Here is a 19585-nt window from a genome sequence, read left to right as displayed (position 1 = left end):
ATGGACCCGAAAACGAAGAGGAAGAGAGTCGGGGAAAGGATCTCATTTCCTTTCTTTTGATCATTTTAAAACTTGCCGTAAACATTAGCAACAAAGGAAATTATAATTTACTCCTTTCTGACAAGGTGCTTTGAAATGCTTGTGTTTTATGGTCAAATGGGCGGTCCCACGCCGCCCAACAGTGCATTTGCGAGAGCCCAGGCGATTGTGTGCCTGGTGATACTGGCTTAGAACCTGCCTTCTATGCCAGGAGCCTCCAGATATCTTGGTGGCGTATTTCCATCAATGAAAATTTTTTGAGTGAACGCTTCTAATGAATGTATATTAATTTCTTCTGCGTTATTATTTGCACACATTTTATCATTAGCTAATTTATCAAGGCCTAGTATAATCTTGGAGTGAGATTTATTTCTAACAACGTTGGTGTTGGTGTACATATATATTTCAAGTAGTCTTTGATGAGTTTTTTGGCCAAATTCTTCTCAAATCTGAAGAGATCCACCCTGGTTTAACTCACGATGTGGCTGGTGAAGGGCTTGTTCTAGAACTGTCATCTCAGTCATTTTCTCACTTGTTCCTTGCATTGTATGTGTCTTAAATCCATATTGGCTTTTTAGATTTTGAAGGGATCCATATAAGCCATATTTTGTAAAGATTAATTTCTTTAAAAAGAGATAAAATATGTAATTTCACCCAGCTTGATATAGGTAAACTGCCATCTACGGCACATGTTGAAAGCAAACTAGGAGTTTGGGAGCTGCTGAGATGGCCACTCTGTCCTCAGATCACTTTAGGTACTGACCACGAGAGGCTCTGAGGTCACTGAAGGACAGTCACCAGCGTCAGTCTGTAGTAAATGTTTGTGAAGATTAATTACCTCCTTTTAGATGAAATGTAAATATAAATAGACATCTTATCCCCTTCTTCCCCCCACATCCTACGAGGTCACCGTGCATGCATCCTGTAAGGGTAACTGTTAGTTAAATCACTGCTCTACACTTATTTTCTTCTTTCTACCTTTCTGAGCCATCTTTGTCCACAGGGTAGAAGTATTCGGTCAAGTTCCTTCCCCCTCTGCCCCCAGCTACTCACGGGCGCACACCTGTGCTCGTGGTTCTGCGTCGTTGCAGGCATACCTCGTTTTATTGGGCTTTGCTTCATCGTAACTCACAGGTGTTGTGTTTTTTTACGAATGGAAGGCAAGACCCTCCACCACCAAAAGGCCACGACTTGTTTTATTGCGATACTCGCTTTGCGACCGTGATCTGGAACTGAACTCACAGTATCTCTGAGATATGCACATGTTGCCCTGGTTCGCTAGCCTCCAAAAAGTCAGTGGGGGTGGGGATGGGACATTTCAGTTCTGGCTCTTGTTACTTCTCGCTTGTGCTACTATAGTGAGTGCCTGTTTATCTTCTCACTGCCAAAGTCTCCTGCAGACATCAGTTTGGAGAACTTGACCTCCTGGAGAGGGACATGCCTTTGATAAGAAGGGGTGATGAAGACGGGACAAGAGAAGTTGAGGGAGTTACCCTGCACTGACTGACTTCTGTCAGCAAAGGAGATGTGTCCTGCCTGGAGCTCGGAAGTGGTTGTAGGTTAAGGTCTCTGAGTTGAACAGAGAAGGTTTGAAAGAGCTGAGACCTTGGGTTTATGGCTGCCCTGATCTACAGGGTGCAGCCTGGTGTAGGAACAGAGAGGACAGGAAGTTCATTCATCTGAGCTGGGATTTTCCAGCAGCCTTCACAGGAAGCAAGAGACGAGCGATGGGAGGAAGCAGAGGGCGCGGATGGGTGGTTGCCTCGGAGGCAGGTGTTAGGCACCCAGAAGAAAGGGTTTGGGAGGAAGGCACCCTGTGGGGAGGAGTTGGGAATCAGGGCGGTAGGAGGCTAAAGCGGTCTGGATGAGCACACAGGAGCGGATGTATTACCAAGAGTGACATATTTGGGGCATTGTCTAAAGATTGCAAGAATGTGAATTTTGGTGGCCTCAGCAGTTTGTTAAAAATTAGTCTCAGCTGTTGCAAGTCTTCATTGATTTGTATTATGCTTATAGCAGAACAGGCATGGAGAAAGCAATAGTCACCTCCTAGGGTGGGGGAGAAGGTGTAAGGAGCCTGCCTCTCAGCTCAGACTGGTTGTGCTTCGAAGCCCCAAGTAAGGGGGGGGGGGGGGGGGGTGTGTGTGTGTGTGTGTGTGTGTGTGTGTGTGTGTGTGTGTGTGTGTGTGTGTGTGTGTGTGTGTGTGTGTGTGTGTGTGTGTGTGTGTGTGTGTGTGTGTGTGTGTGTGTGTGTGTAGCTCTCACTTTTCAAGAAGGCAGGAGTCTTGGGCTTCAAGAGTATGGTATGTTGACATGTACTTACTAGATCTAGTTGTGGACATGAGTTAAAAACAGATTATCATAAAGACTACATTTCTGAAAGAAGGATCACCCAGGTAGAAAAGCAGACATGGTTAGGTTTTTAATTACTAGGGTAGTAAAGTTTGTTTCAAAGATAATCGGTCAATGAACGTACATTCTGACCAACAATTTAGTCACAATATACCTGCTTGAGAACTGACCAGCGAATTCAGGGGAACAGAGCAGGTCTGAAGCAACGTCTCAGACGTGAACCACAGACTAGAATGCCATGCCTGCTCACGGGTTAATTTGGGGTTGCTTCTCCTGAGAAACCTTTTGCTTCTTTAGGTACCTGATTATGCCCATATTGATTTTTGTTTCAGTTTGGCTTTATAAGGCTCTTAACATAAATGTATGTCTTATATGAGGTTCCCAACCAGTCATTGAAATAGTAGGTTAAGTATTATTTGAATTTTATAAATAACTTAAGTGAAGCTAGAGAGGTTATTTATTAATCCAGGCTCACACAGCTAGGAAATGAATGAGTGGATACATCTTTTCATGCTGAGACCAATACTCATTCTACTGTACCTCACCCTTTTGCCAGGGTTTTTTCTAAGGATGGTAACTTCATAAAGGAGATATGATCATGACCTCCCTCAGGAAACCACATCACTTCTGGATTTTCCAGGGCGTCCAACTTTATCTTCAAACAGTTTTCGTCTCTTCTTTGGAGAGTTGGAATTGCCCGTGTTCCATAACTAGATCCATTTTCCATTGTTTCATGTCTAATTGAATTATCTGGTTCCAAAAAAGTAGTGACCTTTTGAAATTGGTTTGCCGAGTGTGATGGCCTGGTTGGGGGCAGCTAATAGTTAACGCCCTTCCCCTCCACCGTTGCACGATGCAGAATGAGTCCCTCCGCAGCGTCGCCCCATCACCTGGCCAGCAGCGTCCTAATGCCTCCTGCTGCCTTTGTGACTTAGCCTTAACTAGGCTTTTGAATATTCTACCTTTTGCTTAAGTTCGTTGACAATATATGTGGGTAAACGTTGGAACTCTTCACTGTCTATGTCACAGCACAGTGTTTTCAAGTCACGTGGTTTTCAAACATTTATTTCAGGTGTAGAGACACATGTACATGTGACCTAACCAAAAGATCTAACAAATATAATCAGAAATGATGTCCATTCCAGTTTCCATGCTTTGTTCTTGGTCGGTTGGACTGCAGTGCTTTACAAGGTGGTCCCAGGCATCCATCCTGATTCTGTCACGTTAGTGCTTCCATGCATGTGTCTTTTCCTCATTCTTGCTCTCACGCACTTCTGAAAACGTATCTTCTAAATATCAGTTTCATGTATCACTGTCCGAATCATTTGCTTTTGTCAAACCATGTTTGAAAGGTAGTTCATTCAGTCGGGAACTTTTCTTTAGTCCTTTGATCTATGTTGACTGCATTTGGGGAGTGGGATATTTTATACCTTCTGTGATGCAGTTTATTATCAATTCCTGATGATAAAGATTCACTTGTTAATTGTAGAAATTTAGTAAATACATAAAACTACAAAGAGGAAAATAAAATCACTCCTTACCCCACTACTCAGAATAAATCACTGATACATTTTGGAGGGTTGTTAATTTGTTTTATATTTGTGATGTCATGCCGTGCTTTCATTGCAGTAACCCCAATTACATCTTTACAAAGGCACTCTAAGTTATTTATCTGTAGTTATTTTAGGCTTTAAAACTCAAAATTGGGTGATACTTGCTTTTCATTGCTATACAATTGCCCTAAACTTGGTGATTTCAGACAACTTCTCTCACAGTTTCTGTGATCAGGAATCCAGGCAAGCCTAGTTGGGCCCTTTGCCTTAGGGTCTTTTACGAGGCTGCAGTCGAGGTACCAGCTGGGGCCACAGTCATCTGTGTCACATTTGGGGCAGGATTCACTTTGAAATTCACTCACTGGTTGGTTGGTCATCAGGGTTCCGCTCCTCATGGGCTGTTGGACTGAGGATCTTAGTTCCTCGCTAGCTGCTGGCTGGAGGCCACCTCAGTTCCTTGGCACATGGCCCCTCCGACATGGCAGCTTGTTTCATCAAAGTGTGCAAGGCAAGAAGACAGGAGAGTCCGGCAAGACTACAGGCCACAGGCTTCATAACCTAAGCCCGGAAATGACATGCTATCATCTTTGCCTTATTCTGTTAGAAGCAAATCACTAGATCCAGTCCACCCTCAAGGGCATAACTACCAGGAGGCAGGGATCCTTGAGGGCCATCTTTGAAAACCGCCTACTACAATACAAAGTCAGAAAAACTATTCTCACACTTTAACTTCTGTATGTAATGGAGAGACTGGTTTAAAAATCTCCAAGTCCTTTTTATCTCACATGAAAAATACGAGACATCAAAATTCAATTGCTGGTTCAACGCAATCTAGAATGGAGGAGGAGTGTTTCTTCAGAACTTTACTAAAAAGTTACTTATAATACTGAAAACATGAGCAACACAAACATTCAAGCAGAGATAGTCTATCCCAAGCCATAGGAGGAGTGCTGTCTGACATTTGACACGAGAAACAAAAACAGGTTAGAGTACGAATGGGCGTCAGAGTCTCCCTCCCTAGTAGGGTGATGCAGGGGCACAGGGAGGTTAATGAACGAACATTCCTCAAATACGGTGGGAGGTGATTGATGGGGTGAAGGCTCTAGGTTGGGAACTCACTGGGACCCACCGCACCCCATCCTGGTTAAATATTGCCTTGCCTCGTGTTCCTTCTCTTAGCTTCCTTCCCTTTGTAACCCTGGAGACTTTAGGTTGCTGTTATATGAAGACATTAGACTCTCTCCACCAGGGAACACCTAATTCTCACGGCTGGGAATATGTGCTTGTTGTCGTTGGCACCTACGTGCTCCTTTGCTGCCTAGGAGCTCCCAGGAATGAACCAGCTGTTCAGGGTTAATATCGCTTTCAAATTTTCTTCCATGGGATGCCACATTTGCAGCACATGCATTTTGAAAGACCCCGTACTCTTTTGTGAAGCGGGAGAAGTGAGTTTGGCAGCAGATCAAACATGCTCCTGTGGGCCTTCCCTCTTTGTCTGCACGCCCCACTGTGGTTTTGCATTTGGTTTGTGCCCAGTGAGATCACTTTCAGAGGAACTGCTTCATTCTGTTCTCTAGAAGACCGAAGTTCACAAAAACACCTCGTGAGCAGGCACTGTTTTGTGGACTTTGAGTTAAAGTTTATCCAAGAGATTTTATGTGGTAATGAAGCAACGCTACTTGGAGTTTTATGCAGCCGCTGTGAGCCAGCTTGCCCGTGAATTATTGTTAAGCCATCCGCAAACAATGGAGGTAGCACTTTTCATTTCCATACACGTATATCAACTTTCAGGGGACAAAGCTGTTTTCCAGTTTTTATTACTTCTAGAGAAAAGCCAAAAGAATACTGGAGCCATTTTGGAGGGTTTGGCACTCCCCACCCCACACATCACAGTGGACAGAGAGTGAAAAAATGAAAGGAACTGGGTCTCTTGCAGGCCTCCTTGCTAGGAACCATGTTTTCTTAGCTCTCATTCAAACTTTTAAGATAACAGTTATCCCGAAGTCTGGAGAAACTGAGGCTCTGAGAATTACATGCCCAAGGTCACCCAGTTAGTAAACAGGAGTCCGTGTTTAGTAGCCGAGTTCTGTCTGAAGCCGAAACCCAGGCTCTTTCTACTGCACCGTGCTGCCTGTATGAACAGGTCGTATCTTTAGATTTCTTATGTTCTGGACTATAATTTAGTGAGCAGTTTCTTGCTTTATTGTTCCTAATTTGAGTTCTTTAGAAACTTTAAAAACCTAAAAATATAATTTTCCTCATCCTGCTTCTCCCACCAACAACAACAAAAAAAGGTGAAATGAAGCACTTTTTTTTTTTTTTTTAATTGCCTAGTTTACCCAAACATTACTCACTGGAGAGCTAAATGAGGGGAGAGATTGGGAAGGGAAAGGAAGAAGGGTTTAAAATGCCGATTGGGAAGCAACAGAAATGTGTCTCTGACATTGTGATATGTATTCAGAACGCACAGTTGATTTGTGCTCAGCTGTGGAGGGAAATCCTGGACTTTAGAGGATAATATGTAAACACTGTTTAGGATTAGGCTGAATTATGGCTCCAGCTGGGTAGAGAGTCCATCTTCTGTGCCAAGAATCAGTGATCTTGGCTTATAGTTGCCTCTTATCTCTTTGATATGTGGTGCTCAGGTCTCTTAAGAGCAAGGATGGCCTTGGAATGAAGTGCCTTTTTCTCACTGCCAGACAGAAAGTTGTTCCAAACCTAAATATATGACTATAAATGTCAGAACATTATGTGATATGCACCTACTGGTATGTTTGCAGGGAAATATTAGGGGAGGAGGACACCTGATTCTAGCACACATTCCAAAACACGTTTGAAAATGCAAAATAAAGCTTATCTTTTTCTGCTGAGCTCAAAATGCTGCAAAGACCTGCTATCATCTTTGTCAGTTGCCTTCCCTCCGTGGCCTCCCCGTGAGGTAGATACACGAGAGTGATTATCCATCGGGTCACCCATGTTGTTGTTAATTGACCTAAGTGATGGTTACCAAGCAATTACTGGTAAGAAAACTCCCCTCACTCTGATATGACACGACACAGAGGGCCTCTCTTTTAGTTTTTAAACCTAAGGTTTCTCAGCTAGTCTTCCTCCAAGCTTGAGTTTCTAAATCAAGAAGTATTTTAAAAATGAATAAATGGCAGGTGTGGCCAGTGTGGCTCCGTAGGTTGGGGTCACCTGGCGCACTGAGTTTGCTGGTCTGATTCCTGGGCAGGGCACCTGCCTGAGTTGCAGGCTTGATCCCTAGTAGGGGGTGTCAGGAGGCAGCCCGTCGACGTTGCCCTCACATCCGTGTTTCTCTCCTCTCCCTTCTCTCTCTCTCTCTCAAAAATCTATGAAACTATTCTTAAACAACAACAAATAGATGGCAAATGAAGATTTAGAAGAGTACACCACAATCTGCACATGCTAGATTGGCAACCTACAAATAAAAGCTAAAATTTAACAAGTTTTAGTAATTAGGAATGAGGAAATCAAATGCAGGCTATAAGGGGGAAACACTGGTTGAAGTCAGTTGGGGATGTGTTAAACGACCTTGAACTGCATTAATACACATACAGGGTGGGGCAAAAGTAGGTTACAGTTGTTTCTATGGAAAATAACACAATAATTAATAAATAATAATACAAGAATAAACTCTGTGTTTCGCCTACTCACAACTGTAAGCAAATTTTGCCCCACCCTGTACAGTGCCCAGAACAAGGGAGCTGGAGAAAGTTCTGCCCCTTGTGGCACCTGATTATAAGATGTGGGGAACTGGCCGGCTTCTACCGGTGAGGGGGCAGGAGGTAGCTCAGAGCCACATTGGAAATGTACATCATAATGTGGGAGAATTAACCTAAGATCTTAGGTTATTTGTTAATTTAAATGCCTGCATGCTAATTATTCCAAAGAAATCTACTTTTGCAAGAGAATCTTCACTGTATACACTGTACTGCTTGCTTTAATTATAACAGATCAGTGAAATTACACGTAGCACCTTACTTATTACAACTTTGATTTTAAAAAAACAGTTCCACTAATCCCAGCCATTGGAGTCTTTTCTATTATGAGGGCCTCCCTGCCCACCATCTCTGTTGGGTCTTCAGAGCAGCTGAGGCAGGGAGGCCTCAGGGACATGGGGTTACTTGCCTACAGGCCAGAGATTCAAATCCCAAAGAAAGGCCTTCAAACCCAGTCCTGACTAGCTTCCCCAGGCCTGTGGGGAGCTGGACGGTGATTTAGAAGGAGAGGAGAAAGACACCCACACGCCAAATGAAAGGAAGCGCCTTCCCCTCAGGGTCCTGTGGGTCTCTGCCACCTGCGGAGGTGTGGACCAGTCACATTCGATTGGTAGGAAAGGAGCATGTGGGTGCCCAGAACTTCAGACACCACCTCGTGACAGTTCCAAATTCAAAGTTACCCGCGGGAAGAACTGTGCCCACAAGACCTTACAGTGAGGTCTGCTCCATCCACCTTCGCCCAATTATCTGTGAGGAGCTGGGGGAGGGAGCTCCATCCCTCTTAGAGGGAAACTGAGAGCTGAGTCCTGCCCTGAGGACATTCTGTGTTAGGAGGTACCAACCTGCAGGAAGCTACAGATGGGATGGGCTACAGAAAACCACCTTCGTCTTTGGGGAGTAAAGTACCTACATGAAGAAGGCACCTTATGCTACTTTTTGACATGTTTGAAAGAAAGAAAGGGAAGAAGAGAGGGAGGGAGGGAGGGAGGGAGGGAGGAAGGAAGGAAGGAAGGAAGGAAGGAAGGAAGGAAGGAAGGAAGGAAGGAAGGAAGGAAGGAAGGAAGGAAGGAAGGAAGGAAGGAAGGATCACCTAAACTTTAATTGGACTAACAAAAATTTCCCAGCAACTAATATTTATTCTCTATAACAAGCAAACATCGTCTCAAGGTTATCATTACTGTAGCTGAGAAATATCTATTAAAACCTCTGATTATTACAGAAATTTTTTGGACCTTTGAGGCAACAGACGTCGGAGCCCTCATGATGACTACATGCAGCGTAATCAGCGGATAAAGGTTCTGTAACCATGTCTCTGATATCCCCCAAGAAAGGAGTAACAGCATTCTTAGTATCTGACACTTGTAAAAACAGTCTTATCTAGATTTCCAGTATTATTCGGTATTGTGGCTGTTTAGAACTACTACTTTAACTAGGCTGAATCACATTATTTGGGACTTATAAGAGCTATAATAATAATGTTTTTCCTGTAAGGCAGGGACAGTAGAGAGTACAAAAGAAAACCTTTTGCTCCTTATTAATATTTTTAAAATTGTGTTGGTGGAGGAAATCCTTGGAAACACATCTATAGGGAGGATCGTGTTCCTACCATCAATTCTGGAATTTTCAACACCAAGATGCAGCATATCCAATACATTTTCTGTTTTGTTCCCAAAAGCATAAGGCATTGGAAATGTCTTCCTAAAGATTGAGATCAGGATAAATAACTTCTGGCAGACCCTCCAAATCACATAAGAAGATAAGTTAAAAATTGGCTCTATTTTGAAGTTGATGAAACTATATATTTGGAAACGTTTCTTAATGTTTTGGAATAAAACACTTGAGAAGAATTCTTCTTTAATGGATGTTGTATAGCCCATGATATTAATGACCTGTCACATGAAATTCTTAAGTAGGTTCATGCTGAAAATTGACAAATAATGAAAGTTCAACTGAGGCCCCTTTCAAATGTGGTTCTCCCATGCAGTGTGATCTGTTTACTGGAGACTGTTGTTAAGACTGTGAAAACAATCTCTGTCTGGTGCCAGAACAGAATACAGGCTGCCCAAGGCATGAAAAGGCAGTTGTGCGTGTGCTCAGTGGTTTCTATAGATATATTTTTAGGTTCAATTATGAGAAATACTTGAAAATGGCCTTAGAGAGGCAGGGATCAGAGCCATGTCTTTGTGGGGGAACCATTATATAAGAAAAATACCCAGTCTTATGAGATGTTTTTATTTTAACTGGTGCACACCTGCCTTCCATCAGAATAGGATTCTGTTAATGTACCCTACTCAGACTGAAACCATAAAAGCCTGACAATATGAGAATTTCTCGAAATATAATTTTAGAGTTCTTTTCTAAGCAAGACCCAAAATACAGGAGCCATGAAGGAGAGATGGATAAATGTCTGCCCATCAAAATATACCACAAAGTCCAAAGACAAACTGGGGAAATAGTATAACGCTAAAGAACAAAATTGTCATAATGAACATGAAAATACAATTCGTGTTCGTGTATTGATGGCTAACCCCACTCAAATGTAAGAGTTATGAGATCACGTTCACCCCTCGTAGTTTGGCAAATAGAGAAAAGTCTTGGCGAGGACGTGGCGCAGAGGCCCTCGCCATGCGCTGCTGCCGACTGAGAAAACTGAAGGGGACTCTATAGGAGACGATTTGGCAACGTCTGTCAGAGCTTTAAGTGTACGTGCCCTTTGATGTAGCAATACTAGTTCTGGAAACGTATCCAACAAGAAGGCGTGCTACCCTAGAACAGTTTTCCAGGAAAAAGAATATAGTCTCCTCACCAGGCCCACGTTGCTTTGCCAGCCAAAGACCCAGGTAGTGAATTAGCAGTGTCTGGGGGAAGGAGAGGGAAACAAAGAGAGCACTTATCCTCGGTTTCCAGCTTTCCAGCACGCTGTCCAAGCTGAGCTGCACTCCAGGGTGAGTGTACAGTTTGTAAACTGAATCTCCATGGAGAGAGCTGGTCCGTCAAGATGTTAGCTGGGGATACTGCATTTCCGTATGGGGAGAGAGAACCCCTATGTACACTAACTCCTCTTGAAAAGAGAGGTATTTGAGACACTCCAGGATTCTTCCTCTTTGAATCTGGACAATAGTTAAAGCTGCTTTTTGCTCTTTCCCTGATCTTCCAGTGTGACGTGCCCTTCACTCCCTCCTGGGACCGTGGTTCCCCTTATATGTAACGTGCGGTCCTCCAAGCACGTTCCCAGTCTCCCGGTCTCCCAGTCTCTATTCCTGCATCCTCAGCAAATGCTGGGCTCCATGTAGTCCTGTGCGGGGTGGCACTCCACCGTCTCCTGCTCTGGAATTCTTAGGCCTTTGCAGCCTGTCTCCTAGGAGCAGTTCCCTTTAATCTCACATCTGTCTCCGCCGAAGACAAATGGACATGGCAGACACTTGGAGTGAAGCCACTGTTGATGTGTCCATTAAATACTAGGCTCCAGGAGGCCCTGAGAGGATCAACCCTTGCCCCACTGCCTTTTCTCTGTCCTCAACTTTGCCTATCCTTAGCTTTTTTTTTTTGGTAACATCTTAATTTTATTTTTAATAGACAATATATTTACATGAAAAACTATAAAGTAGGTGTACACAGAGGTCTCAGTCCCACTTCCCTCCATCCCCTTTCATTAGTTCCCTATATATTCTTCTAGTGGATCTTGGCACAAGTGATTGTGTGTCTGTGTGTGTATACATATAAATACATATATCTTTCACATCTCTCTAGCCTGGCAGGAACAGGGTAGAAGATAATATCTTCCCTATCCCACCCTGGAACCCTGTCTATAGGCAGGAGTGCACAACAGCAAATATTAGGTTCAAGGCTTGTTAGAAAACCTTTGGAGGCTGATTTCCGTGATTCTAGAATTCTACTAAAAGTTACCTATTTCTAAATATTTCCAGCTGGCATCTGCTATGTTAAAGACACATATGCAGTGGGAAAGGCAAGAAACTTCTGAATCTAGCAGACAAATGGATAGAAATAATATAGGAGGAAGATTGGTAATCTGAATGCTTTGAAACTAGGTCAATCTATCCCTCTTTGGAAACTTCAGAATTTTTTACTCTTAGGTCACGTTTAGCCTTAGGTCACTTTACTCTCTGCTCTCAGGTGTACCACCTCTATATTCCTTTCTACCGATTCTCTTTAAGCACCGCCTTTCTCAGCTTACAGTCTGTTTCAGAGACTGCTAGTTGTCCTCTAATATCCATGTTCCCTTTTTCTGTTAACAACAGAACCCTAGTATTTAGCTGAGCACATGGCCTCCCAGGAAAAGAGAATATTTCCCAGGCTCTCTTGCAGCTAGTTGTGGCCAAGTGACCAAGTTCTAGTTGGATAAGAAAGTATTGCATGCAACTTTGTGATTATAGGTAGGGGCATACTTCTTTCTCCATCTCCCTGTCTAGAACATGGATGTGTTAGGGAGGTATTTTGGACCATGTAACCCAAAGGGTGGCTAAGCCACAGATAAGAAGAACTGGGCTGACCACCCATGAGGAGTTACTAGATCAAGTCTGGACTATTCTGTTCAGATTATTACCTGGGAGAAAAAATATCTCTTGTCTGGAGGGAAAAACAAGATCTTCTATCTTGTTCGAGCCATTTTATTTTTGTCTTTATTACAGGTGGTTGAATCTATACACCTAATAGTTGAATCATTTGCTGTCATTTACGTGTGCAACTTTGGATGCCCTTGGCCCCAAATAAATATTACCTATAAGTGCAGGCATTCACTGTTGTCCCACTGACTCAAACTTTTGGTTTCCATTTCCAAATTCTGATAAGAAAGAATCTGATTCACTAAGCTTGGATCAGTTATCTAGCCTGGTGCAGTCATCTCTGGCTGGGTTTTTGGGGTGGAGTGGAAGAGGAGGGGGTTTATATGGTGCAGAGAGTTGTCCTATCCAAAGACTGTCAATGTTGCAGGTTCAGTAATAATAGAACATGGATGTTAAGATAATTATTGGCATACTAGAAACCCTGTGATGCAATGCATATGTCTAGAGACTAAGCTTTTGGTGATTAAAAAGAAAAAAGCTTCTAAGATATATTGGAGATCAGGAAAGGCTCAATCCAAAGCCCCAGAATTCTCTACTTGTGTAGGACAGTATAACAGTCACTGAAATTAATCGTCCTGAACAAATAAAGACCTCAAATCATCATCATCAAAGAATTCTTCAATTATGTTTACCTATTGACAAAGCCTAAAAAGTATACCTATAGGATATTATAAATATTTTTAGCCTAAATTTACCTGAGTTAACAAGAAAACTAATATGTTCAGGTATTTTATACCTTGGGAAATTTAGGTTACTCAAGATTTTGCTGTCTGTGAAGTATTTTAGCTGTGACGTTTTCAAAATGGTCTTTATGATAATATAATTATACTGGGTGCAATAGGTACATTTAGCTCCCGTAATTTATACTTAAGTGTAAGTGTCACACTTAGCCTATATCAAATGACAATGTGAGATTACTGTGGATATAGTTTCTGAGATCCTCTTTGTCTTTAGTAGTGAAGCCGTTTCATTTCCACAAAGCCTATACAGTAGCATTTCCAAACATGTGTTCTTCTGACCATTGGGACCCATAGTTACTCCAGAAAAAGAGCAGTTCCTTTGTGAAATAAATTAGGAAAATACGCAGCAAGTTACAGTTCCCTCTTGGAGACTCATTATGCATAACTAAGGCTCTGAGACATTCTGCTGAAATGAAATGTATGACATTTGTTGAACGTTGTTTAAGCCTGTGTTTCTCCAAAATTTCACACTGTGGAAAAGGCTGAATATGTGTAAATATTAGCATTGGGAGGGTCAGATGCAATGATGAGGCCATGGATAGAACTGTAGGAGACAGAGGTGAAAGTAGCATAATCAGAGATAACGTTGCTCAAAGAAGACAAAATTTTCATGCTTTTAATCTGTGAAGGGCTACAGACATGTTTAAATACAGATATACTTTGTTTCATTGTACTGCATTTCATTGTGCTTCATAGATCATGCCTTTTCTACAAATTGAAGGTAAGATACCCTACCAGCTTGCTGAAGGTTCAGATGATACTTAGCAATTTTTTGCAATAAAGCATTTTTAAATTAGAATGTATGTTGTTTTTGTGGGGTTGTTGGGTTTTTTTAGATATAATGCTGTGGCACACTTAATAGAATACAGTATAGTTAGCACAAATATAACTTTTATATCTATTGGGATACCAAAGAATTTGTGTGACTCGTTTCATTGTGATATTCACTTTATTGCGGTGGTCTGGAGCCGAACACATAATATCTCCTAGGTGTGCCTGTAGAGCAAAAGGTGTGAAGAGCCATGTATATTAATCTTTACCAACAGAATTATGCCCATGCCTAAAAACATAGCCACTTGTAAAATTTATCACTTACAAGGCAATTATGTACCTAAACTTTTACTTCATCCTTAATTATGTTAACCTCATGACACAAAGTGTTATTCTATTTTGAAAATGAGAAAGCTGAATTTTAGAGTGGGTAGTGACTGGGCCTGAAACATGAGGACACACTGCAAGAAAAAGATGAAGGTGAGATACTCTGCAAAAACAAACAAACAAATAATTTTAAAAGGCTATCTTCGAATAAGTTTGGAGAGGCACAATACACAATAGACCATTGAACATTCTAAATATTGTTTAGCAGAAAAACTCACCTTAGATTTCACCTGACATTTGCCAAGCCTATTTGCCTGCAAGAACTTTTTGTAAAGTTATTTTTCCACATTAATTTCCTATCAACTTTCTGTGGAATATACTTTGAGAATGGCTGCTCATTCTCAAGAGCATTGGACTCTTACTGGCCAAAAACAAGAACCATCATGGCCTCAGCCCTCACATAAATCATGGCTTGTTAGGCTACATTACGTAGAAATCTACGAGACTTCCTGGAACTGGATTAAAGTTTACCTTTGCGGTTAACATAAAGAACACCCTTGCTAAGTAATTACCACCAAATGGATCTCCTTCCCCACTGCAATTTGCCCAAATTATTCGAGTGTGACTTAGCTTATAGAGGTTTTTCTGTTGTGAGCCCTTTCCAAGAGTGGAGCCAGGTTGATGTGTGCCACGGGTTGCTTAAGCTGTTTGGAATCTTATATACCTTCTGAAAAAGAAATGGGAAGCATGGGCCAAACTTCAAAAATAAATATTCCAGATGAAAACACATTGATAACCACCCCCAGATGTTAATTCAGTGAATGCATCTCATGTAACGCCATTGGAATGGCAAATGCCAAGTTTCGGGCAGCTGAAGTGGGGAGATTTTTAAAGTCTTCCTGACTCCAGTTGAAAGCCTAATGTCCTCTGCTGGGGAGGTCCCGCTGCTTTCAGTTGCCATATTTAAATAGAGCAGTCTCCAAGCAGCCTGCGAAAAGTCATTATAAATACATTGAAGAATAATTCCAGGAAAGGTGCCTAACAGCACAATGTGAAAATGAAGAGATAGAAGGGCACATGAGCCAAAACTCCACCCTGAAAGCAATTTAGGGGTTGGGGGAGGAGTTAAAGCTCCTTAATTTTTGTCTTGATTTATTTAAAAGAAATAAACATTCCTTTAACTCATATTCATTATAAGTGACTAACTGAATATAAAGAGCAGTAACTTCAAAGGAATGTTTACGTATCTGATTTTTAAATCTGTTTCTAGCTTTACTGAGATAAAGCCATTATAACATTGTGTAGGTTAAGGTCTACAGTGTGAAGATTTGGTACACTTTATCTATTGAGAAATCTTTTCCACAGTAAGTTAGCGAATACACCCATCGGTTCACATAATTACCATTTTGTTGTCATGGGGAGAACATTAATGCTCTGCCATCATAGCGACTTTCAAGCTTACAATCGGGTATTGTCAACTACAGTCACCAGGCTGGACCATAAGGTCCCCAGAACTTATTCATCTTAGAAGTGAAAGTTTATATCCTTTGACCAACATCTCTACATTTCCACAACCCCTTGGCCCCTGCAATCACCATTTTACTCTGTGTCTACAAGCTCAATGTTTTAAAATCCACATATAAATGATATTATACGATATTTGTCTTTCTTTGTATGACTCATTTTACTTATCATAATGCCCCCAGGGTTCATCCATGTTATCACAAACGGCAACATTTCCTCCTTTCTCATGGCTGAATAATATGCAATTGTATATGTATATACATATACACATACACATACATATACATATACACATACACATACATATACACATACACATACATATACATATACACATACACATACACATACACATACATATACACATACATATACACATACACACATACATATACACATACACATATACACATACACATACATATACACATACACATACATATACATATACACATACATATACATATACACATACATATACACACACACATATACACATACACATACATATACATATACATCCTTTGATAGACATCCATCGTGAATACTGCTGTAATAAACAGTGCAGATTTCTCTTCAAAATAGTGATTCCATTTCCTTTGGATATACAGTAGTTCCCCTTTTACCACTGAGGATATGTTCCAAGTCCCCCAGTAGATGCCTAAAACAATGCCGGCCTGGGATGGGACCATGCGGCAAATGGAAGCTGTTCTTTGTTCTTCCTTCTCTTAATGTGCTGTTATTTTCTGTTTGTTTTGTTCCACTGCTGAAGTTTCTTAAGTGGACTCCTGACCTCTCCCAGAGTTATTTTTGTTGGTGGATTGCTGTCTAATTCTTGATCTTTAGGGAGGTGGGGTGGGGTGGGGAATGGAGGCTGAGGTCCCTTACTTCACCATCTTGGTGACATCAAACCCTAAATGTTTTAAAATAAAATCCATAGTTTTATCATTTCTTCTGTTTTTTTGTTGTTGTTTTTTGCATTTGTCTCTCATTGGTAGTTGACAAGGATAGGATGGCACTTTAAGCCCCTCAACTCCTGTGAGTCTTGGTTTTCTCATACCAAAATGAAATAATTGGGCCACAAATGTTTAAGATCCCTTCATTCTATGATTTTAGCGCAATTTCTGGACCATGGTGAGTACTGGATAAATACTTGTTGAATAATTCTGTATATTTAGTTACATACTTTGACCTCTACCAAGAACAGTGGTTCTGCCATCTAGCAGACCCAGGTTCATCTCCTGGCTCCACAATTGATTAGTTCTATAAACTTCAGCAAATTACCCTCTCCAAGGCCTTGCGGCCATATCTATAATACAGATTTTAAAAGTGCCCACATCATTAGGTTAGTAAAGGATGAGATAAGGCAGCCACTACAATCAGACCCTCAGTGCAATGCCTGACACAGAACAACCATGCACCATATAACTGTAGCTATTATCATAGTAATATGTACTCCTAAGAAATAATTATCACCAATTGTAGCTCTGTGGAAATCCCTGAAAGCCTTTGCTAGAACAGCTATATTCATGGACACTTATCTGCATCACATAATATCCATCCCATTGGGCAATGTTCATAGAAAGTTCTGGTATTGCCATGCTCTAGCTCCTAGAAAACTGCTTGCCTCATTGTGACTGCTCCTGAATCGCTCACCCGCAGCCCACTTTCTCCACCTCTGCCCCACCGTCTCCGCCCCACTGTCACCTGGCCAACTCCTGTGCATCCCACTCTTGCCAGCTTTGCATTCTGTCTTTTTCCAATCTGATCATGGCCCTTTCTTCACACTTTGCTGGCTCTGTTACTCTGCCTCTCAGGCTCTCTCCACTGACTGTGAGCTACTCGGCTATCACGGTTTTGACTATCTCACTCACCACTCTGTCCCACATACTTAACTAAGCACATAATAGTTATGTGCTGATATTCAAATATTGTGCAAATATTCAAATATTTGTTGAATGAGGAAATAATGTATCTACTGCTATCAAGAAAGTTTGGCCCCAGATGGATATTTCAAAATATAAAGATAATCAGATCTTAGCCCTTCCCATGATTAAGAAAGTTCCTGGGTGTGGATTATCTGAGATCTTGTCCTTGACTCAGGGATTAATGGCAGTTTTCCCATGTCCCCACTCTTTCCTGTACCCTCTATTGGGTATAGCTCAGCGATTGTTTTTGCTGACTAATGCACAGCCTATCCGTTTTATACTTCCAGTAAAGAACCAGAGGTTAGATAAGCATGCCAGCTTCAAAGACTTGCCTCCTGCGTTGCAAAGTGATACAGAGGAAATCTAGAAGTCATTAAGTAATCACGTAGGTGAAACTTAGGTTGATTTCGTACCATTTGTTAATAGACAAGAGGACTGAATGTGCTTATCGGCAAAAGGCAACCGAGAGTAAACTGTGAGATTATTTTAAAACACGAGGTCTTCCTTTACTTGGGCAAGGAAAAAAAATCAGTTTGTTAAGTATGGCTCTGCTGGTTGTTAAGGCATATGCTTTCTGAGCATGAACATCTTTATTTGCTTAAAATCACCCATAATCTCTGTGTCTAATAAATCTCCATTCTTTGCAAATTACATTATGAAGGCTATTTATCTCAAAGCTAATTCCAAAAGAACACTCTTTGGCTTGGCTCATCTTTAATATAATAAATAACCTAAAAAGTATCTTACCTCTACTAATGTCTTATTTTCAGATGTTATTATCTGGATATGTAATATATAAGTAGAGTTTATCAAAACTACTAACATGGTTAAGAAAATGTTTGTGCAGTGGTAAAATTTAATTTAAGCTAGGAATCTGTGCAACAGTCTGAATGGCTCTTATCAAGGAACAGTGACTTCATTCCTTCACTCTCGGTGAAGTAGACACTTTGTGTTAGGCATGGCATTATACTCATGACATACAATTACTCATTTACTTATAAATTCTTTGAAAAATTATGCATTGAATATTTAGGTGCCAGGCTCAATTCTAGATGCTGTGAATGAACAAGTCACATGTGGTTCCTGCCATCAAGGGCTTATATTATGTGATGGAGGAAGACGGAAAATATGGACATGTGAGAAACATATGTGCTTCAGACTAGATCTTCAAGAGCAATACTAAGACAAATAGCTAACTTTTCATAAAAACTTACAGAAGTATAAATCAATGGAATAATATTTTTAAAGTGTGGGAGGGAAAAAAATTCCTGACAACATAGAATTCTGTGTCCTAAAAAAACCAGACTTTCAAAAATGGCAAACTAAAGACATTTTCAGACAATTAAAAGTTAAACAATGTTGCAACTAGGAAACATTTAGTACAAGAAATCCTAAAGGAAGCTATTCAGGGTAAAAAAAAGTTGATCCCAAGAATCTGCTGGAGGAAAAGAAAGTCCCCAGAAAGGGTAACTGGGAGTAAGTATGAAAAATATTTGTGACTTAACGCAACAATAGTAATGTCTTATGGGGTTTATAACATTTGTGAAAGTAAACTATTTGAAAACAATAGCACAAAAGCAGGACGAGGGTAACTGGAGTAAGCTGTTTTGCATTAGTCAAGAAGTGCTGAAAATACTTATTTAAGGTAGATGGTACTTAGCCAAGAATGAGATAGATATTATAATCTTTAGGAAACCACTAAAAGAATAACATAAAAATATTTAACTAAAAGCTAACAGAAAAAATAAAATGGAATACTGAAAAATACTTGATTAATTAAATGGAAGTTTAGAAAGCAAGAACAAAGGAACAAAAAAACAGATGGTTAAATAGAAACAAAGAGCAACATAGAAGACGTAAACCCTAATATGTTAGTAATTACATTAAATATTAGTGGACTAAATACTATGATTGAGAGACTAAGATTGCTAGACTAGATTTTAAAGATCCCAAATATTTCCTGTTTGCAACTTATACATTAAACATCAGGACACAGATAAGGTGAGAGTAAAAGGATGGTAAAGATAT

Source organism: Miniopterus natalensis, chromosome 5 (genome assembly GCF_054644295.1).
Source record: "Miniopterus natalensis isolate mMinNat1 chromosome 5, mMinNat1.hap1, whole genome shotgun sequence".
NCBI classification, from domain to species: Eukaryota; Metazoa; Chordata; class Mammalia; order Chiroptera; family Miniopteridae; genus Miniopterus; species Miniopterus natalensis.
This window is presented reverse-complemented; position numbering follows the sequence as displayed.